Here is a 22,719-nt window from a genome sequence, read left to right as displayed (position 1 = left end):
AGAATTATATCAATTGATTAATATAATATATTTTTTCTCCTGTAAGTCTGGAAAAATTTTAAGTGTTTGACAACTTGGTGATTTTCTTTATTGTTGATGAAATATAAAATCACTGTAATATCTGAGCAGAGTAATTCTGCAGTATTTATCAGTACTATAAACATATATCCTGCTTAATCGAGCTCTCCCACCACACGTGTGCCATCTACCTGCTGAGGAACACAGGTCCAATGGTGTCACTGGCTCTTTGATCAAAACAGTGAAAACAGATGTAGATATGGCTGTGAAACACTCTTAATACTGATTTGACAATTTATGAGATGTATGATATAGGAAGAAGAAAGAAAGTCATACAATACTGAAGAACTGTGTATATAATATACTGCCTGTGATCATTTGTATTCCACTTAAGGATTATACTTCTTAAAGCCTTTTATATGCTCTTTGTCTGTGTTCTAAAGTTTTATACTATTGAAACTTTTGAAGATTATATTCTTCTTAAAAATAATGAAATATCATTGAAATATAGCAGTATATGAGTTTGTTCTGTAATTTGTATGTATTGTTAAACTATCAGCACAGAAAGTTCAGTTAGCATTCATCACAACATATAGTTATGCTTTTTTCTTTTAATGAGCCCTCTTAAGATTTACTTGGGTTTCCTTGGTGACTCAGACCATAAAGCGTCTGTCTGCAATGCAGGAGACCCGGGTTCAATCCCTGGATTGGGAAGATCCCCTGGAGAAGGAAATGGCAGCCCACTCCAGTATTCTTGCCTGGAAAATCCCATGGATGGCAGAGCCTTGTAGGCTACCATCCATGGGGTCGCAAAGAGTTGGATACAACTGAGTGACTTCACTTTCACTTTCAAGATTTACTTTAACAATTTTCAAATGTACAGTACAGTTTTCACCATGTTGTATATTGCATTCCTGGTACCTATTTTTTTTAAAAATGAAGTTTTAACTTTTTGACCACCATACCCCATTTCATCCACCCCTAACCTGCAGTTCTGGCAATTACCAACTTGTTCTCTGTATCTATGATTTCATTTTTGTAATATTCCACATGTAAATGAGATCATACTGTATTTGTCTTTCTCTGACTTATTTCACTTAGCATAATGCCTTTGAGATCTATCCATGTCAAAAGGCAAAATTCCATTATTTTCTATGGCTGAGCATATATTAGATTGGTGCAAAAGTAATTGTGGTTTCAGGCCATTAATTTCAAATCATTATAACTAGGCTCAAATATGTTTATTAATAAAAATAGAAATCATTGCAGTCAACACACTTTTGGACAACAAGAAATAAGTATGTTTGCTCCTGTAGCACGGAAATCGCTGGTTAAGGATTCAATGAACTCTTGGAAAGCATTTTTGGCCTCCTCTTGTGGAAGCACTATGGAAATGTTTTCCCCACAAAAAGCTTTTGAGATGCTTGAAGAAGTGATAGTTGGGTGGCAAGAGGTCAGTTGAATATGGTGAATGAGTCAATAACAAGCATTGATTGTGTGACCTGCAGTTGGGTGTTTTCATGGAGAAGAGTTGGGCCTATGATGTTGACAAAAGCCAGCTGCAGACATTGCAGTTTTTGGTGCATCTCAATGATTTGCTGAGCATACTTCTCAGTTTCACTATTTCTAGCTGTAGCGGATCAGACCCACAGCAAACGGTGACAATGACCTATTTTGGTATAAGTTTGACTTTGGGAAGTGCTTAGGAGCTTTTTCTTTGGTCCATCCACTGAGCTGGCTGTTGCCAGTTATTGTATACAATTCACTTTCCATCACACATCAGAATAGAATTGAGAAATGATTCTTGGTTGTTGCATAGAATAAGAGAAGACAACTCTTCAAAATGATGACTTTTTTTATTTGTTGTAGCTCCTGAACCACACACTTATTGAGCTTTTTCACTTTTCCAGTTTGCTTCAAATGCCAAATGACAAGAATGGTTATATTGAGTTTTAGGCAACTTCTCGTGTAGTTGTGAGACGATCAGCTTCAAGGATGGCTTTCAATTGGTCACTGTCAACTTCTGATAGCTGCCAGCCACTATGCTCCTCATTTTCAAGGCTCTTGTCTCCTTTGTAAAACTTGTTGAACCACCACTGCATTTTACATTCATTAGCAGTTGCTGGTTCAAATGTGTTGTTTTTATTACTTGTTGTTATTGTTACTAGTTTATGACCCATTGCTTTATGACCCATATTGAACTCAAATAAGAAAATCACTCAAATTTGCATTATGTCTAATATAATATTCCTTGTCTAAAATAAATTTAAAACAAACAGTAGTAAGTCATAAAACAAGAAGTGCACATTAAAATTAAGTATAAAACAACCACATTAACTAAGAATATATTCTAATATCAAATGGGAATATAAACAATGCAAAAACTGAAATTACATTTATACCAACCTAACATATATAAATTGTGGAAAATTCTTCAAGAGATGGGAATACCAGACCACTTGATCTGCCTCTTGAGAAATCTGGATGCAGGTCAGGAAGCAACAGTTAGAACTGGACATGGAACAACAGATGGTTCCAAATAGGAAAAGGAGTATGTCAAGGTTGTAAATTGTCACCTTGCTTATTTAACTTACATGCAGAGTGCATCATGAGAAAGGCTGGGCTGGATGAACATAAGTTGGAATCAAGATTGCTGGGAGAAATACCAATAACTTCAGAAATGCAGATGACACCACATTTATGGAGGAAAGTGAAGAAGAACCAAAGAGCCTCTTGATGAAAGTGAAAGAGAAGAGTGAAAATGTTGGCTTAAAGCTCAACATTCAGAAAACTAAAATTATAGCATCTGGTCCCATCACTTCATGGCAAATAGATGGGGAAACAGTGGACACAGTGGCAGACTTTATTTTTCTGGGCTCCAAAATCACTGCAGATGTTGACTGCAGCCATGAAATAAAAAGACACTTACTCCTTGGGAAAAAAAAAAAAAAAAAGTTATGATCAACCTAGACAGCATATTGAAAAGCAGAGACATTACTTTGCCAACAAAGGTCCATCTAGTCAAGGTTATGGTTTTTCCAATAGTATGTATGGTTATGAGATTTGAACTATAAAGAAAGCTGAGTGCCAAAGAATTGAAGCTTTTGAACTGTGGTGTTGGAGAAGACTCCTGAAAGTCCCTTGGAGAACCAACCAGTCCATCCTAAAGAAAATCAGTCCTGAATGTTCAAATACCAATAACCTCAGATATCCTGCTGGCAACACCCAAAGGGCAGAAAGTGAAGAGGACTTAAAAAACCTCTTGATGAAGTTAAAAGAGGTGAGTGAAAAAGTTGGATTATAATTCAACATTGAAAAGACCAAGATCATGGCCTGCAGTCCCATCACTTTATGGTAAAAAGGTGGGGAATAAATGGAAATAGTGGCAGACTTTATTTTCTTGTGCTCAAAATCACTGTGGACCCTGACTGCAGTCATTAAATTAAAAGAGACTTGCTCTTTGGAAGAAAAGCTATGAGGACACTAGACAGCATATTAAAAAGCTAAGACATCACTCTGTCGACAAAGATCCACATAGTCAGAGTTATGGTTTTTCCAGTAGTCATATATGGGTGTGCGAATTGGACCATAAAGAAGGCTGAACACTGAAGAATCGATGTTTTCAAACTGTGGTGCTGGAGAAGACTCTTGAGAGTCCCTTGAACTGCATGGCTATCAAACCATCAATCCTAAAGAAATCAACCCTGAATATTCATTAAAAGGACTGATACTGAAGTTGAAGCTCCAATACTTTGGTCACCTGATGCAAAGAACTGACTCATAGGAAAAGACCATGAGTCTGGGAAAGATTGAAAGCAGGAGGAGAGGGGCTAACAGAGAATGAAATGGTTAGATGGCATCACTGACTTACAGGGCATGTGTTTGAGCAAACTATGTGAGATAGTGAAGGATAGGAAAGCCTGGCATGCTGTGGTCCATGGTGTCACAAAGCGTTGGACATGACTGAGCAACTCGACAAATATATATATTTTCCACACCTTTTTTATGCATTCATCCACCTAGGTTCAGTTCAGTTCAGTTCAGTTGCTCAGTCATGACCGATTCTTTGCGACCCCATGAATCGCAGCACGCCAAGCCTCCCTGTCCATCACCAACTCCCGGAGTACACGCAGACTCACGTTCATCGAGTCAGTGACGCCATCCAGACATCTCATCCTCTGTCGTCCCCTTCTCCTCCTGCCCCCAATCCCTCCCAGAATCAGAGTCTTTTCCAATGAGTCAACTCTTCGCATGAGGTGGCCAAATACTGGAGTTTCAGCTTTAGCATCATTCCTTCCCAAGAAATCCCAGGGCTGATTTCCTTCAGAATGGACTGGTTGGATCTCCTTGCAGTCCAAGGGACTCACAAGAGTCTTCTCCAACACCACAGTTCAAAAGCATCAATTCTTCAGCTCTCAGCCTTCTTCACAGTCCAACTCTCACATCCATACATGACTACTGGAAAAACCATAGCCTTGACTAGACGAACCTTTGTTGACCATGTAATGTCTCTGCTTTTGAATATGCTATCTAGGTTGGTCATAACTTTTCTTCCAAGGAGTAAGTGTCTTTTAATTTCATGGCTGCAGTCACCATCTGCAGTGATTTTGGAGCCCAGAAAAATAAAGTCTGACACTGTTTCCACTGTCTCCCCATCTATTTCCCATGAAGTGATGGGACCAGACGCCATCATCTTCGTTTTCTGAATGTTGATCTTTAAGCCAACTTTTTCACTCTCCTCTTTCACTTTCATCGAGAGGCTTTTTAGTTCCTCTTCACTTTCTGCCATAAGGGTGGTGTCATCTGCATATCTGAGGTTAATGATATTTCTCCTGGCAATCTTGATTCCAGCTTGTGTTTCCTCCAGTCCAGCGTTTCTCATGATGTACTCTGCATATAAGTTAAATAAGCAGGGTGACAATATACAGCCTTGACGTACTCCTTTTCCTATTTGGAACCAGGCTGTTGTTCCATGTCCAGTTGTAACTGTTGCTTCCTGACCTGCATACAAATTTCTCAAGAGGCAGATCATGTGTTCTGGTATGCCCATCTCTTTCAGAATTTTCCACAGTTTATTGTGTTCCACACAGTCAAAGGCTTTGGCATAGTCAATAAAGCAGAAATAGATGTTTTTCTGGAACTCTCTTGCTTTTTCCATGATCCAGCGGATGTTAGCAATTTGATCTCTGGTTCCTCTGCCTTTTCTAAAACCAGCTTGAATGCAGAGCATGAGACTGGGATTCCCAGGAGACTTTGTGATAAAGAATTCACCTGCAATGCAAGGAACTCAGGTTTGATCCCTGGGTCAGGGAGATCCTCTGGAGAAGGAAATGACAACACAGTCCAGTATTCCTACCTGGGAAATCCCATGAGCAGAGGGGCCTGGTAGGCAACAGTCTATGTCTAGGGTCTAGGGTCACAAAAAATGCAATCACGACTTAGGAGCTAAATAAAACAGCAACAAACATGAGGATGCAGAGGCATTTTTGAGTTATTGTTTTCATTTCCTATGAATAAATGCCCAGATGTAGATTTACTAGGTCGCGTTGGCTTCTCTTCTGGCTCAGAGAGTAAGAATCGGCCTACAATGAGGGAGACCAGGTTCTATCTTTGGGCTGAAAAGATACCCCTAGAGACGAGAATGGGAACCCACTCCAGTATTCTTGCCTGGAGAATTTCATGGACAGAGGAGACTTGTAGGCTACAGTTTCTGGAGTCAAAAAGAGTAGGAAAGAATGAGGTACTAACACTTTCAATTTCATAGTAATTCTTTTTGTGTTTGTGTGTGAAATCTGTATACATTTTTCCATAGTAAGCACACCAATTTGCATTCCCTTTATTATGTTCTTATACATATTTTGTTTCGATCTCTTGATAATCTTACTTAGAAGCAGATATTTACATTTTTTGGTAGTGTCTGTACAGTATAAGTAAGAATTTTTCTTCTCTGCTTTATTTTTTTTTCCTTTTTTTTAAATTTTATTTTATTTTTAAACCTTATATAATTGTATTAGTTTTGCCAAATATCAAAATGAACCCACCACAGGTATACATGTGTTCCCCATCCTGAACCCTCCTCCCTCCTCCCTCCCCACACCATCCCTCTGGGTCGTCCCAGTGCACCAGCCCCAAGCATCCAGCATCGTGCATTGAACCTGGACTGGCATCTCGTTTCATACATGACATTTCACATGTTTCAATGCCATTCTCCCACATCTTCCCACGCTCTCCCTCTCCCACAGAGTCCATAAGCCTGTTCTATACATCAGTGTCTCTTTTGCTGTCTCGTATACAGGGTTATCGTTACCATCTTTCTAAATTCCATATATATGCGTTAGTATACTGTATTGGTGTTTTTCCTTCTGGCTTACTTCACTCTGTATAATAGGCTCCAGTTTCATCCACCTCATTAGAACTGATTCAAATGAATTCTTTTTAATGGCTGAGTAATACTCCATTGTGTATATGTACCATGGCTTTCTTATCCATTCATCTGCTGATGGACATCTAGGTTGCTTCCATGTCCTGGCTATTATAAACAGTGCTGCGATGAACATTGGGGTACACGTGTCTCTTTCCCTTCTGGTTTCCTCAGTGTGTATGCCCAGCATTGGGATTGCTGGATCATAAGGCAGTTCTATTTCCAGTTTTTTAAGGAATCTTCACACTGTTCTCCATAGTGGCTGTAAAACTTTGATATATATCTCCTAAATTGATTCTCATTTTCTCACAATCTATTTATTTTCCATTATTTTATCCTGTTTTCTCCTCTATTCCCCTAGTTAAGTGTCTCAAAACTAGTGTTGATTTTTTGTTTTGTTTTATTATATTTGTAATTTCTGGACCAGTTTCAGTGTTCTAAACTATGCATTTTCTTTTTAATATTTTTATTTATTTATTTGGCTGCACCAGGTCTAACTGGCAGCATGTGGGATCTTTCTGACCTTCACTGTAGCCTTTGGGATCTTTTGTTGCTGCATGTGGGATCTATTTCCCTGATTAGGAATTGAACCAAGATGTCTGGCTGTGATTACTCACCTAGAGTGGTCTTGGAGTGTTAAGCCAATTTAGCCTTAGGAAGCATCACTATGAACAAACAGTGAAAGTGATGGAATTCCATTTGAGCTATTTCAAATCCTAGAAGACGATGCTGTTAATATGCTGAACTCAATATACAAGCAAAGTTGGAAAACCAATGAGTGGCCACAGGACTGGGAAAGGTCAGTTTTCATTCCAAACCCAAAGAAAGCCAATGCCAGTCAAACTGCCGCACAATTGCATTCATTTCACATGTTAGCAAGGTCATACTGAAAATCTTCCATGCTGGTCTTCAATAGTACATGAACTGAGACCTTCCAGATGTTCAAGCTGGATTTAGAAATGGCAGATGGACCAGTGATCAAATTTTCAACATCCATTGGATCATAGAAAAAGCAAGATAATTCCATGGGGGGAAAAACAACAACAACAATGTCTATTTCTGTTTCACTGACTACAATAAAAATTTTGACTGTGTAGAACACAACAGATTGTGGAGAATTCTTAAAGAGATGGGGATACCAAACCACCTTAACCTGCCTCCTGAGAAACCTGCATGCTGGTCAAGAAGCAACAGTTAAAACTGTACATGAAATAACAGACTGATTCTGAAATGGGAAAGGAGTGCATCAAGGCTGTATATTGTCACCCTGCTTATTTAACTTATATGTAGTGTGTGTGTGTGTGTGTTGGTCACTCAGTCGTGTCTGAGTCTTGGAAACCTCATGAACTGCAGTCTGCCAGGCTCCTCTGTCCAAGGGATTTCCCAGGCAAGAATACTGGAATGGGTTGCCATCTCCTTCTCTAAGATATGCAGAGTATCATGAGACATGCCAGGCTGGATGAAGCTCAAGCTGGAATCAAGATTTCTGGGAGAACTATCAATAATCTCAGATATGCAGATGACACCACCCTTATGAGAGAAAGCGAAAAGGAAATAAGATACCCTTGATGAAGGTGAAAGTGAAGAGTGAAAAACCTGGCTTAAACCTTAACATTGAAAAAACTAAGAACATGGCATCTGGGCCCATCACTTCGTATCAGATAGATGAGGAAAAAAACTGGAAACAGTGACAGACTTTATTTTTTCTGGGCTCGGAAATCACTTCAGGTGGTGACTGCAGGCTTGAAATTAAAAGACACTTGCTCCTTGCAAGAAAAGTTATGACCAACCTTGACAGCATATTAAAAAGCACAGAAATTGCTTTGTCAACAAAGGTCCATCTGGTCAAAGCTATGATTTTTCCAGTAGTCATGTATGGATGGGAAAGTTGGACCATAAGGAAGGCTGAGTGCTGAAGAGTTGATACTTTTGAACTGTGGTGTTGGAGAAGACTCTTAAGATTCCCTTGAGCTGTAAGGAGATCAAACCAGTCAATCCTAAAGGAAATCAGTCCTGAATATTCATTGAAAGGAATGATGCTGAAGTTGAAGCTCTGATACTTTGGCCATTTGATGTAAAGAGCCAGCTCATTAGAAAAGATCCTGATGTTGGGAAAGATTGCAGGCAAGAGGAGAAGGGGACAACAGAGGATGAGATGGTTGGATGACATCACTGACTCAATGGACATGAGTTTGAACAAGCTCTGGGTGATGGCAAAGAAGAAGGAAGCCTGGTGTCCATGGTGTTGTAAAGAGCCAGACATGACCAAGTGACTGAACAAGAAGAAGAAGGAATTGAATCTTGGCCCCCTGTATTAACAGCATGAAGTCTTAGCTGCTGCTACACCTGGCAAGTCCTCCAAATTAAATATTTTCATGACATTCTCTTATTTATTTAAAAAAATAGCTTCTTATAATTCTATCATATTTTGATATATTTTACTTTTCTTCAGTTCAATTCAGTATGTCAGTTTTCTGACAGTTGAAAAATGTTTTTTCTTCCTTTCTCATTTTGAATCTTTCTGCCAACTTCAGGTAACTGTATTTAGTGGTGAGGACTTATAAAGATTCTCTTCCTCCAAAGAATAAATCTTAAAAATTATTTGTTTTTGGGTCTGGGGAGGTGAGCAAAGAGTCAAAAATAATATCCAAATTTGTGATTTTGGAGAGAAGCCATGTGACTAAATGCTCTGTTTCCAGAAACAACCTCAATGCCACATTCTTGGGTATCTTTGATTTTCTCAAGGGTTTCTAGGTAGATGACTTTTTTTCATAAATGTATTTTCAAATTAAACCTTTGTGTTTTGACTTTTCTCATTCTGTTAATAAAGTCACCACATCTCCACTATCTTTTCAGTTTTTCAAAACTGGTTTTCTACACTATTTTTCTCTTCCTGGCCTTAGCTTTTGTTTTTTTATTATTTACTTATTTATTTTTGTTAATTTCTTTTTGAAGCCTTGAGAGGAAGAGATAAAATTCCTCTGTTATATCCAAATGTTTAATCAGATAGATCACTTAGAGAACTTTGTAAATTGGACATCTCAGATTAAATGGATGAATCCCTAGAAAAATACTACTTGGAAAAGAGACTCAATAATAAATATAAAATCTGAATAATACTATAAACTTTAGATAAAATAGTTTTAATATATTCTAATGATAAGGAATAAAGGAAAAATATGCTCTTATATATCAGATCAGATCAGATCAGTTGCTGAGTCATGTCCGACTCTTTGCGACCCCATGAACTGCAGCAAGCCAGGCCTCCCTGTCCATCACCAACTCCCAGAGTTCACTCAGACTCATGTCCATCGAGTCAATGATGCCATCCAGCCATCTCATCCTCTATCTTCCCCTTCTCCTCTTGCCTACAATCCCTCCCAACATCAGAGTCTTTTCCAATGAGTCAACTCTTCGCATGAGGTGACCAAAGTACTGGAGTTTCAGCCTTAGCATCATTTCTTCCAAAGAAATCCCAGGGCTGATCTCCTTCAGAATGAACTGATTGGATCTCCTTGCAGTCCAAGGGACTCTCAAGAGTCTTCTCCAACACCACAGTTGAAAAGCATCAATTCTTGGCACTCAGCGCTCGTCACAGTCCAACTCTCACATCCATATATGACTACAGGAAAAACTATAGCCTTGACTAGACGAACACTTGTTGGCAAAGTAATGTCTCTGCTTTTCAATATGCTATCTAGGTTGGTCATAACTTTCCTTCATCTTATATATCAGATCAGATCAGATCAGTCACTCAGTCATGTCCGACTCTTTGCGACCCCATGAACTGCAGCAAGCCAGGCCTCCCTGTCCATCACCAACTCCCAGAGTTCACTCAGACTCAACGTCCGTCGAGTCAGTGATGCCATCCAGCCATCTCATTCTCTGTCGTCCCCTTCTCCTCCTGCCCCCAATCCCTCCCAGCATCAGAGTCTTTTCCAATGAGTCAACTCTTTGCATGAGGTGGCCAAATTACTGGAGTTTCAGCTTTAGCATCATTTCTTCCAAAGAAATCCCAGGACTGATCTCTTTCAGAATGGACTGGTTGGATCTCCTTGCAGTCCAACGGACTCTCTAGAGTCTTCTCCAACACCACAGTTCAAAAGCATCAATTCTTCGGCATTCAGCCTTCTTCACAGTCCAACTCTCACATCCATACATGACCACAGGAAAAACCATAGCCTTGACTAGATGAACCTTTGTTGGCAAAGTAATGTCTCTGCTTTTGAATGTGCTATCTAGGTTGATCATAACTTTGCTTCCAAGGAGTAAGTGTCTTTTAATTTCATGGCTGCAGTCACCATCTGCAGTGATTTTGGAGCCCCCAAAAATAAAGTCTGACACTGTTTCCACTGTTTCCCTATCTATTTCCCATGAAGTGATGGGACCGGATGCCATGATCTTCGTTTTCTGAATGCTGAGCTTTAAGCCAACTTTTTCACTCTCCACTTTCACTTTCATCAAGAGGCTTTTGAGTTCCTCTTCACTTTCTGCCATAAGGGTGGTGTCATCTGCATATCTGAGGTTATTGATATTTCTCCTGGCAATCTTGATTCTAGCTTGTGTTTCTTCCAGTCCAGCGTTTCTCATGATGTACTCTGCATATAAGTTAAATAAGCAGGGTGACAATATACTGCCTTGACGAACTCCTTTTCCTATTTGGAGCCAGTCTGTTGTTCCATGTCCAGTTGTAACTGTTGCTTCCTGACCTGCATACAAATTTCTCAAGAGGCAGATCAGGTGGTCTGGTATTCCCATCTATTTCAGAATTTTCCACAGTTTATTGTGATCCACACAGTCAAAGGCATTGGCATTGTCAATAAAGTAGAAATAGATGCTTTTCTGAAACTCTCTTGTGTTTTCCATGATCCAATGGATGTTGGCAATTTGATCTCTGGTTCCTCTGCCTTTTCTCAAACCAGGTTGAACATGAGGAAGTTCATGGTTCACATATTGCTGAAGCCTGGCTTGGAGAATTTTAAGCATTACTTTACTAGCATGAGATGAGTTCAATTGTGGGGTAGTTTGAGCATTCTTTGACATTGCCTTTCTTTGTGATTGGAATGAAAACTGACCTTTTCCAGTCCTGTGGCCACTGCTGAGTTGTCTCAAATATTGAATAATGTGTGAAATATAATATTATTTCTTCAGAAAATAAAGGAATTCCTTGTACCAGACTGGCATAATCATATAATAAGTTATTTTCACTCAGCAGAATGAAGATTTGATTTTTATTGACTTCATTGCTTTTATTTCTCCTTCTTGTGCCTCTTGTGCTAATAATCCTATCAACTGATTATTTTATTCTAATTTACTGACACTTTTTTATAATCTTAAGAATATAAGCAATCAAGCAACACTGGTAAGTTTGAAAAAAAATTTTTTTTCTAAGAGTAAATTTTATTGAGTTTTGCATACAAACACACCAGTGCCACCACCACATATTTTCAACACCCGACATTCTATGTAACCTTTCTTTCAACACATACATTTTTAAACATTCTTTTCCATTATGATTTATCACAGGAGATTGGACATCGTTCCTTGTATAGTAGGACCTTGCTGTTTACCTATTCTGAATGTAATTGTTGTATCTGCCAAGCCCAAATTCCCAGTCCATTCCTATCAGTTTACTTAATTGTGAAGAAAATGGACAAAGCCCAAGTACACATACTAAGAAATATGAACAGGACACTAACCGATAGTATATTACATAGTGAAAACAGAGCACAATCTTGAACTCAGATATTTTCAGCATATTGATGAAATGGCTAAGAGATTAGATAAACAAATATTCTTTAACATATGCCACAGTAGCTAAATAACTAAACATCAAAAAGACTGTGGATGAACTTTTGAAATTGATCAGAGTTGTCTTTCAAAAGCTGTTATCATTTAGAAACAAATAAACAAAACATCTTCTTTTCAGATTTTTCTTTCTCTCTTCCTACTTGCTTTTTTTTCTCACTCCTACTCCCTCTTGCTCTCTTTTCTTTTCTTCTCTCCTTTTTTTCCTTTCTTTTTTTGGTGTGGCTGTGAGAAACAGTCTTATTTCTGCTTCACATTTTGATGTCACCATGTTGCCAGTGATAGTAATGACTTAAAAATTTGTGTCAACATATAATTTATTATACCAACTGGAATGCTTTCCAGGTGAAGAGAGACATTTTGAATTACATGAGGGCCACAAGTAAAAGGGGAACAAATGCTTGACCTACTTAAAACAACCGTAAAAATTCTGCATGACTTCCTCACTTTTTCCTTTTTTTCTCCAGAGTGATAGGTGAGATCTCTAAATGACATGTGCACCCAGCAGGGAGATTTCAGCTTGTGAATATGCTCTGTTTAGTAATTCAGTTGTAAGTCACATAGCTTAGATAGTATTTTGCTACAAGTCTTGCCTCACAAATCATAGGTTTCCAACCAAAAATAATTGTACAAGAGGGCTATTAGTCAGAGGATTTTGTGTATAAATACTCTCCCTAAGAAATATTATTGTCTCCTTACCAAGAGATTTAGTTATAGGTACAAGAAGATTCTATCAGCCCCCATCCCCCTACATTCTTTCATTACCTGGATATATTCTATTCAGTAATGAAAGATGACAAGTACTCAGCTGGACTAAATTAACTCCCTTCTCCCTATAATTCTAGAATTTCCACTTGAGTTTTCTTTTTCTTAACAGTTTCCAAAACTCTTATCCCATAATTCTCTGTTTATACATTTATCATCGATATTGTGATAAATGTGTTGAAGTGTTCCTAGGAAAAGATGAATATAACTGGTAAAGAGATATTGTACAGTGTTTGTATATTTCTAAACCTGAATTATATGTGTATCTGATTTTATTGTTTCCTCTTGAATACATGGAACATTCTTTTTTTTTTTTTTTTGTAATTTCATTGTGTATTCTATCATGGATATGATATTTAACATCAGAAAATGAAATAACTGTATCATATATGTGTATACATGAAAGTGTTTACATATGTCTACACCTATGAATACAAGCATACACACAAATTCCCTTTCTTCCTTCTGATGAGGAGACTAGGATGAGGTGTTGATTATTTTCTAGTGTAAATATTTTAAGAATTTTTTAAATTTATTTTGAAGTGTTTCCATATACAACTACCATATATAAATAATAAATATTTTTGTGCAAAATATATTATGTTCATCATTACATTATTTTATACTCTTAATTTGAAAATTGTTTGGCATTTGATCATTTTGAAAGACAGTGTGGCCTGGAAAATGTGTATTTTTTGAAAGACAGTGTGGCCTGGAAAATGTGTATTTTTCTGTTATATTTTTTATCCATTTTTTAGATGAGAGAGGATTAGGCCTTATTCTATTTTAGGTCTATTTGAAATCTAATATTCTACAAATGTAGCAGCTTATTTTATGTTAGGAATTGCCAAATTGATTTTATCAAGTATTGTGACAACTGCCTTTAATAATTCAATGTGAATTCAAGTTTGTGAAAGGTTATTTACTGTTTCATCTCTTTTTTTGAAAGGATCTGAAGGTGAAAATCATTAAAGGGTAACTGGTGCCTACTTCTTTGTCACTCACAGCTGCACTAAAGGCACCATCTCTCTGAACCCATAATATCTTTGGTCAGGTACATTGGTTCCTACATGAAGCAGCAAGGCAGGTAAGGTACATTTGTGTAGTAGCTTCGCCTTGCCTCTTTAACTCTTTCTTTCTTTCTTTTTTTTTTTTTTTAGAGGATAATTACTTTACAATATTATACTGGCTTTGTCATACATTGACATGAATCCGCCACAGGTGTACATGTGTTCCCCATCCTGAACCCCTCCTACATCCCTCCCCATCCCATCCCTCTGGGTCATCCCAGTGCGCCAGCCCTGAGCACCTTGTCTCATGCATCGAACCTGGACAGGCGATTCGTTTCACATATGATAATATACATGCCATTCTTCCAAACCATCCCACCCTTGCCCTCTCCTACAGAGTCCAAAAGACTATTCTATACATCTGTGTCTCTTTTGCTGTCTCGCATACAGGGTTATCGTTACCACCTTTCAAAATTCCATATATATGCGTTAGTATACTGTATTGGTGTTTTTCTTTCTGGCTCACTTCACCTGTATAATAGGCTCCAGTTTCATCCACTTCATTAAAACTGATTCAACTGTATTCTTTTTAATGGTTGAGTAATATTCCATTGTGTATATGTACCACAACTTTCTTATCCATTCGGCTGCTGATGGACATCTAGGTTGCTTCCAGGTCCTGGCTATTATAAACAGTGTTGCCATGAACATTGTGGTACACGTGTCTCTTTCAATTCTGGTTTCCTCGATGTGTATGCCCAGCAGTGGAATTGCTGGGTCATATGGAACTTCTATTTCCAGGTTTTTAAGGAATTTCCACAGTGTTCTCCATAGTGGCTGTACTAGTTTACATTCCGACCAACAATGTAAGAGGGTTCCTTTTTCTCCACACCCTCTCCAGCATTTATTGCTTGTAGACTTTTGGATAGCAGCCATTCTGACTGGAGTGAATTGCTACTTTATTGTGGTTTTGATTTGCATTTCTCTGATAATGAGTGATGTTGAGCATCTTTTCATGTGTTTGTTAGCCATCTGTTTGTCTTCTTTGGAGAAATGTCTGTTTAGTTCTTTGGCCCATTTTTTGATTGGGTCGTTTATTTTTCTGGAATTGAGCTGTAGGACTTGCTCGTATATTTTTGAGATTAGTTGTTTGTCCATTGCTTCATTTGCTATTATTTTCTCCCATTCTGAAGGCTGTCTTTTCACCTTGCTTAGAGTTTCCTTTGTTGTGCAGAAGATTTTAATTTTACTTAGGTCCCATTTGTTTATTTTTGCTTTTATTTCCAATATTCTGGGAGGTGGGTCATAGAGGATCCTGCTGTGATGTATGTCGACGAGTGTTTTGCCTATGTTCTCCTCTAAGAGTTTTATAGTTTCTGGTCTTATGTTAGATCTTTAATCCATTTTGACTTCATTTTTGTGTATGGTGTTTGAAAGTGTTCTAGTTTAATTCTTATACAAGTGGTTGACCAGTGTTTCCAACACCACTTGTTAAAGAGATTGTCTTTTCTCCATTGTATAGTCTTGCCTCCTTTGTCAAAGATAAGGTGTCCATAGATGCATGGATTTATCTCTGGGCTTTCTGTTTTGTTACATTGATCTGTATTTATGTCTTTGTGTCAGTACCATATTGTCTTGATGACTGTGGCTTTGTAGTAGAGCCTGAAGTCAAGCAGGTTGATTCCTCCAGTTCCACTCTTCTTCCTCAAGATTGCTTTGGCTATTCAAGGTTTTTTTTGTTTTTTTCCATACAAATTGTGAAATTATTTGCTCTAGTTCTGTGAAAAATACCATTGGTAGCTTGATAGGAATTGCATTGAATCTATAGATTGCTTTGGGTAGTATACTCATTTTCAATTATATTGATTCTTCTGATCCATGTACACGGTATATTTCTCCATCTATTTGTGTCCTCTTTGATTTCTTTCATCAGTGTTTTATAGTTTTCTTATATAGGTCTTTTGTTTCTTTATGTAAGATATATTTCTTAGTATTTTATTCTTTTCATTGCAATGGTGAATGGAATTGTTTCCTTAATTTCTCTTTCTGTTTTCTCATTGTTTTGTATAGGATTGCAAGGGATTCTGTGTGTTGATTTTATACCCTGCAACTTTCATATATTCATTAATTAGCTCTACTAATTTTCTGATGGAATCGTTAGGATTTTCTGTGTAGAGGATCACGTTATCTGCAAACAATGAGAGTTTTACTTCTTCTTTTCCAATCTGGATTCCTTTTATTTCTTTTTCTGCTTTGATTACTATGGCCAAAACTTCCAAAGCTATGTTGAATAGTAGTGGTTTAATTCTTAATTGTCTGATTTGAAAAATGCTGGAAATGTGAAGGTTGCAGATTCAGTGTTTGAGATGTGAATAGCTTAAATATAACTTCATAAATAAATTCTCATGAATGTACTTGGATATCTTCTTTGTTGTTTCAGTCACTAAGTCATGTCTAATTCTTTGGGACCCCATGAACTGCAGCACTCCTGACTGACTCATGTGTATTGAGTCGATGATGCCATCCAGTCATCTCATCGAGTTGTGATAAAGTCACAGTTTTATTTATAGATCACAAAGAACTACCATTGTCTCTGGAATGCAGTTAAAGCTCTGGAAGTGTCCTGTTCCTGGTCAGTCTTACCATTGATAATTGTGGGGCTTAAGGCAAGAAAACAGAGTGACACTGGTCTTTACCATCTCACTTCTATCTTGTACAACTTAGATTTTTCCAAACAAAACAGTCAGAAACAGAAATTTTAGAATTTAATTAGATAAGGAACTTTTTGTCCAAATGATTTAGGAGTTTTCCAAAATGCTTAGAAAGTTAACCTAATATTTATAAACTTTCTTGTATAGAGGCATACTAATGTGGTGATTTTATAGAAACAAAAAACAAATTTTAATTTTCTGTTTGGAGTATCATTCATATAAAATTTCAATAAAGATTCTTAAGTCTTTTCATTATGTATAATTTTTTTTAGCATTGAGCCAACTTTATAAAAAAATAAAGCAAATTCTTATTTACTTAAAATATACCCATCTAGAGAGACATTACAAATACAAACAGACTTCAAACTCCTCAGACCTTTTAATTTCAAGTTTACTTTCAAAAATAGTTTTATTATTTTTTAACATTTATGAACAGGTGTATTAAGATTAATATACATTTTTTGCATATCTGTTTATATAATTAAAGACAATCAACAATATATATTACATTAAATGAACTGATTTGTAACTGTTCTAGGAAACATATAAGCTAATCATTTATCTTATATATGTATTTCTATTTCTCTAGTCTTTTAAAATAATTGCCAACTTTAAATAAATTAATTAAAATTTGCTTGTTTGTATTTAAGAGAAAACACAAAGCTAGCAATCTAGTAACTTCAATTATTTTATTTTCTTCCATTTTATATCACTTTAACAAATTTTTTGCTGGGTAAAAGAAGCATAAATATATATATGTGAATCATAAATAAATATACCTATGTGATATCTATTATATCATTGACTCCATGAAAATGAATTTGAGCAAACTCTGAGAAACAGTGAAGATCAGGTACCACCCACTGGGTTGCAAAGAGCTGGACGTGACTAAGTGACTGAACAACAACAAACGTAACTACACATCACTTAATGACATATGCATATTTTAATTTCTATTCTATAAGAAACATGGTCATTTAAAACTATATTTGGAGAGTTATATTCATATACGTATATGTTAGTTGCTCAGTCATCTCTGACTCTTTGTGACCTCATGAACTGTGGCCCACCAGGCTCCTCTGTCCATGGAATTCTCCAGGCAAGAATACTGAAGTGGGTGGCCATTTCCTTCTCAGGGATTTATATATATATTTCTTACTTTAAAAATTGTTTATGTATCCAAATATAATTTATTAATTCAATTTAAAATCAGTGTAAAGCCTTCCAAAGAGTTGGAAATTACAATTTACAATATTAAGTTCATATAATTTGTAGTGTCATCAAACACTCCAGTACATTGATGTTGTAAAGTCAGTGAAAATGAACAAGATTGAACTTTAAATGATATTCATTATTAACATTTCAAAAATTTTTCAATTATTCAAATTCAAGTTTTTATAATTATAAAAAATTTGAGGAAACAATGATAGAATTTTTTTTAAGTTAAACTCTTCTAATTTGCCTAAAAAGTCATTTCCATGTAGGGAAATTACATAAAATATTTTTAATTTAAATAAACCTCTGTGTTCACGTATTTTAAAAAATCAGGACTTTTGAGTTCATGGCAACACTCTAAGGGCCTAGTATTCTTTTAATCTAAGTGATTAATTAAATTACCTGAAAAACAGCTCTTCTTTTTCTACTTTGTTGAATTTGGGGCAAAGGGAAAACAGAAATAAAACAGTTAATCATTTTCTTTCCCTTGTATTTTTGACTATGTGAACAATAATCCTCTACTGAATATACCATTAAAGAAAATTATTTATGATGAATTAATTTTAAAATTTCCCAAACAGAAATAAAAAGGAAGAAATAATAAAATGAAGAGAAGGAAAGGTAACTTCAGTCAGATACACAATCATGATAGTTAAAAGTTAACTTTCTTCTCACTTCAAGGAGCAATAGACTACTTAGACTTAAATACAGAAAACATTTCACACACACACACACATTTTTGTCAGGAATCATTTATGCAGTAACACATCCTGCTGCTGCTGCTGCTAAGTCGCTTCCATCGTATCCGACTCTGTGCGACCCCATAGACGGCAGCCCACCAGGCTCCCCGTCCCTGGGATTCTCCAGGCAAGAACACTGGAGTGGGTTGCCATTTCCTTCTCCAATGCATGAAAGTGAAAAGTAAAAGTGAAGTCGCTCAGTCGTGTCCTACTTCTAGCAACCCCATGGACTGCAGCCTATCTGGCCCCTCTGTCCATGGGATTTTCCAGGCAAGAGTACTGGAGTGGGTTGCCATTGCCTTCTCCGTAACACATCCCAGACAATACCATATACATATAATTAAAAATCTAGTGCTTATTAATCCCAGATGTATACAAATTAAAGATGGGTTTTTATGTATTAAACTCTCTACCAGACACAGGAGACACAGCTCCTGAGACCTTTTCTATTTTTGTTCTAAAGCATCTGCCAAATGAATAATCTTATTCATGTAAAAATTCCCCCTGAGTGGCCACTGCAGTTTCACGTTGTCCTTTGAGAAATTATCACACTTAGAGAGATAACTATGACTTAAAACAGGAAGGGAAAATTGTGTATGTCAAAGCCTGAGACACCAAGTGGACCCTTGAAAATATATCAGGCATCAGTGCAGTGTCATATTTCCAGAGCCTCCCCAGAGGAGCCAACAAAAGTTTTAATGATATTTTGAATAAGATGACTCAAAGAATATTGTTTTTAAGGAATATAGACTGATGTAACCATCTGAAATCATCACCCATATGATGACCCTAAGGTCACCTGGATGCTGAAGTTACATGACTTACACATCTTCTTATGGTTTCCCCCGATTAAGCTATGAATACTCATTGGAAGAACTGATGCTGAAGCTAAAACTCCAGTACTTTGTCCACCTGATGTGAAGAACTGACTCATTGGAAAAGACCCTGATTCTGGGAAAGATTGAAGGCAGGAGGAGAAGGGGACAACAGAGGATGAGATGGTTGGATGGGATCACTAACTGGATGGACATGAGTTTGAGCAAGCTGCAGGAGTTGGTGATGGACAGGGAGGTGCTGCAGCCCATCTTGTCCATCTGGTCACAAAGAGTCAGATACAACTGATCAAATGAACAGAACTGAAGTTATGCTGACAGAAAGAAACTTCCTCTCTTTAGATCTAATTAGAACACATAATCAAAAAATTCATAAAAGGTACTGTCACCGTTCAAGAGAAGAAAATCCAGGTCTTTCAGAGCAGGGCACAGTTTGCAGTTTGGGATCCTGAGCTTTGTAAGAGAGGCTATTTTAATTGGATCTTTGCAGAATTTTGTGTTTGTTCACTTTTGACTCTCCAAAAGACCACCAAACAATTCTGCTGATGAAGAAAAACTAACTTCAGTGAAAGCAATTAGCAAACATAGAAGGATCACTCACAGAGCAAAATATTTCAAACTCAGGAATAACAGTGTGCACCACACATTTCATTGGTCAAGCTCTCACCTAAATTCCTCTAGTAATTTGCTGCTAGCTCATACCAGTCTTTAAAAGTGCACCTGACTATTTTTTCTGCAGAGTTGAGTTTCCTCTCTCTCCTATTGCAATAATCTTGAATAAAGTTTCTCCTTCCTTTTTAACTTTGTACAATGAAGTTTTACTTTGACTAATACTTTTCTAAGAATCCAGGTTTCTACATCTTGTGATAAAGACGAGTCATTCACTGCTATTCCTGATGTCTCTTTGCGTATCTATTTAGATAACAAGGGCAAAAAATGATAAAATATGAGTCAAATATTAAGCTTTAGGCTTTTTCCCCATAAGATCTCTTTTCTGACTGACTTTATTTAATGTATAGATGACAAAAAAATTATAGAGACATACAAGATATTCTATGAAATGATGGTCATCATTATTTAAAGTTGTTTATTTTCATATGCACATTATTTTCCCAAAGTATGTAGTAAATATACATGTGGCTTGTACCCAGCATAAGTTAATATCTGTAGCAATATTCTGTTCTATATGTATGTGTGTATGTATATATACACATATATCATATAGTGCATGAATACTAATGAATTTCCCAAAAAGAAATTCCAGAAACTTTGTTTCCCTCTATTCTCCTTGTAAATAAAAGATCATCCACTGCCTAGATTAAAATTTTATTACATTTCTTCATCAAATAAATGTTTTATAATATTAAGAGCAAAATAAAATATCCCATTTTTGTGTATTTTAATGAAGGCTTTTTGTATCATGACACGTTATACTTGATTATAATTTTAATTATAAATATTTTGTAATGAAGTTAAGTTTAATTACATCATAATATACTTGCTAATATAGCATTTATCACATGTAGTGCTATGTGTAAATATCTGGTTTTCCAGAGTAACTCACAGCTGTATTTACAGATTTGACTCTAATGATACGCATATATGTGTAGATCTCATTGTTTTTTCTTTTACTAAAATGCTCATTGAGAATCTGAGGAAAGCTGGAAACAGTTCCCTCACAATAGCTTATCCACACACTGTTTTTCCAAAATTCCAGAAGGTTACCGGACTCCATTTTAGTAGATTCCTTGATTTTGTATAGATTTAAAAATTGAGAAATTTTTCTACTAGATGTCCAAGATTGATTCAACTTTAGCGTTTTTTAACATATCCACTAATATAATTTACTGTCTTATAAGTTTTTCTGAGAGAACCCTTCTGATTTGTAAATTTAATTATAAAAAACTAGAACTCTAATAGAAGACTAGGCTGAGTAGATGAGAAAATCTTGAAGTACCAGGTTAAAATAATTCTCAGTGCCAGTGACTACTGTCAATGATATTTAGGCTTAGTAAATAATTGTAGTAAAGAGTTCAGAGTGATCAATGTATGATGAAAGCAATTAACAAAGATTTAAATACAATTTAGGTGTTTAGATCAGTGGCTTAGATCATAAAGACTCTGTCTGCAAACCAGGAGACTCGGGTTCATTCCCTAAGTTGGGAAGATCCCCTGGAGAAGGTAATGGTGACCCACTCCAGTATTATTACCTGGAGAATTCCATGGACAGAGGAGCCTGGCAGGTTACAGTCCACAGGGTCACAAAGAGTTGGACATGTCTGAGCAACTAACACTTGCATTTTTTCCTTCATCACATATTATATTTTAGAATGCACAGTTCTGTTAAACTGTATGAGCAGTCTGTATGTATAACCAGTATTTGGGTCAAGAAGCAACAGTTAGTACCAGACATGGAATTCCTGACTGATTAAAAATTGGGAAAGATGTATGACAAGGCTGTATATTGTCACCTTGCTTGTTTAACTTAAATGCAGAGTACACCATGTGAAATTCCCAGCTGGATGAATCAAAAGCTGGAGTCAAGATTCACAGGAGAAATATCACCAACCTCAGATGTGCGGATGATACCATTCTAATGCAGAAAGTTAAAAAGAACTAAAGAGCCTCTTGTTGATGGTGAAAGAGGAGAGTGAAAAAGCTAGCTTGAAACTCAACATTCAAGAAACTGAGATCTGATCCCATCATTTAATGGGAAAAAATGGCTCCAAAAATCACTGCAAATAGTGACTGCAGCCATGAAATTAAAAGACCCTTGCTATTTGGAAGGAAATTTATGAAAAAAACTACCAAAACATATCAAAAAGCAAAGAGATCCCTTTGCCAGTAAGGGTCTGTATTGTCAAAGCTTTGGTTTTTCCATGTACAGATGAGAGAATTGGACCATAAAGAAGGCTGAGAGCTGAATAATTGATGCTTTTGGATTGCAGTGCTGAAGAAAACTCTTGAGAATTCCTTGGATTGCAAAGAGATCAAACTAGTCAAATATAAAGGAAAACAAACCTGAATCTAATTGAAAGGTTTGTTGCTGAAACTGAGGCTACAATATTATGGCCATTTGATGCAAACAACCAACTTAGTGGAAAACACCCTGATGCTGGAAAAGATTGAAGGCAGGAGGCCAAGGGGATGACAGCAGCTGAGATGGTTGAATGTCATCATCATCTACTCAATGGACAT

General features: G+C 36.6%; 1 pseudogene; it reads right to left on the bottom strand.

Annotated features, from left to right (window-relative positions):
• Window positions 1-1,262: 1,262 nt before the first annotated feature.
• On the bottom strand, window positions 1,263-21,256 carry LOC132346185 (histone-lysine N-methyltransferase SETMAR-like; annotated as a pseudogene).
• Window positions 21,257-22,719: the final 1,463 nt, after the last annotated feature.

Source organism: Bos taurus, chromosome 9, assembly GCF_002263795.3.
Source record: "Bos taurus isolate L1 Dominette 01449 registration number 42190680 breed Hereford chromosome 9, ARS-UCD2.0, whole genome shotgun sequence".
In the NCBI taxonomy this organism is placed as follows: Eukaryota; Metazoa; Chordata; class Mammalia; order Artiodactyla; family Bovidae; genus Bos; species Bos taurus.
This window is presented reverse-complemented; position numbering and strand designations above follow the sequence as displayed.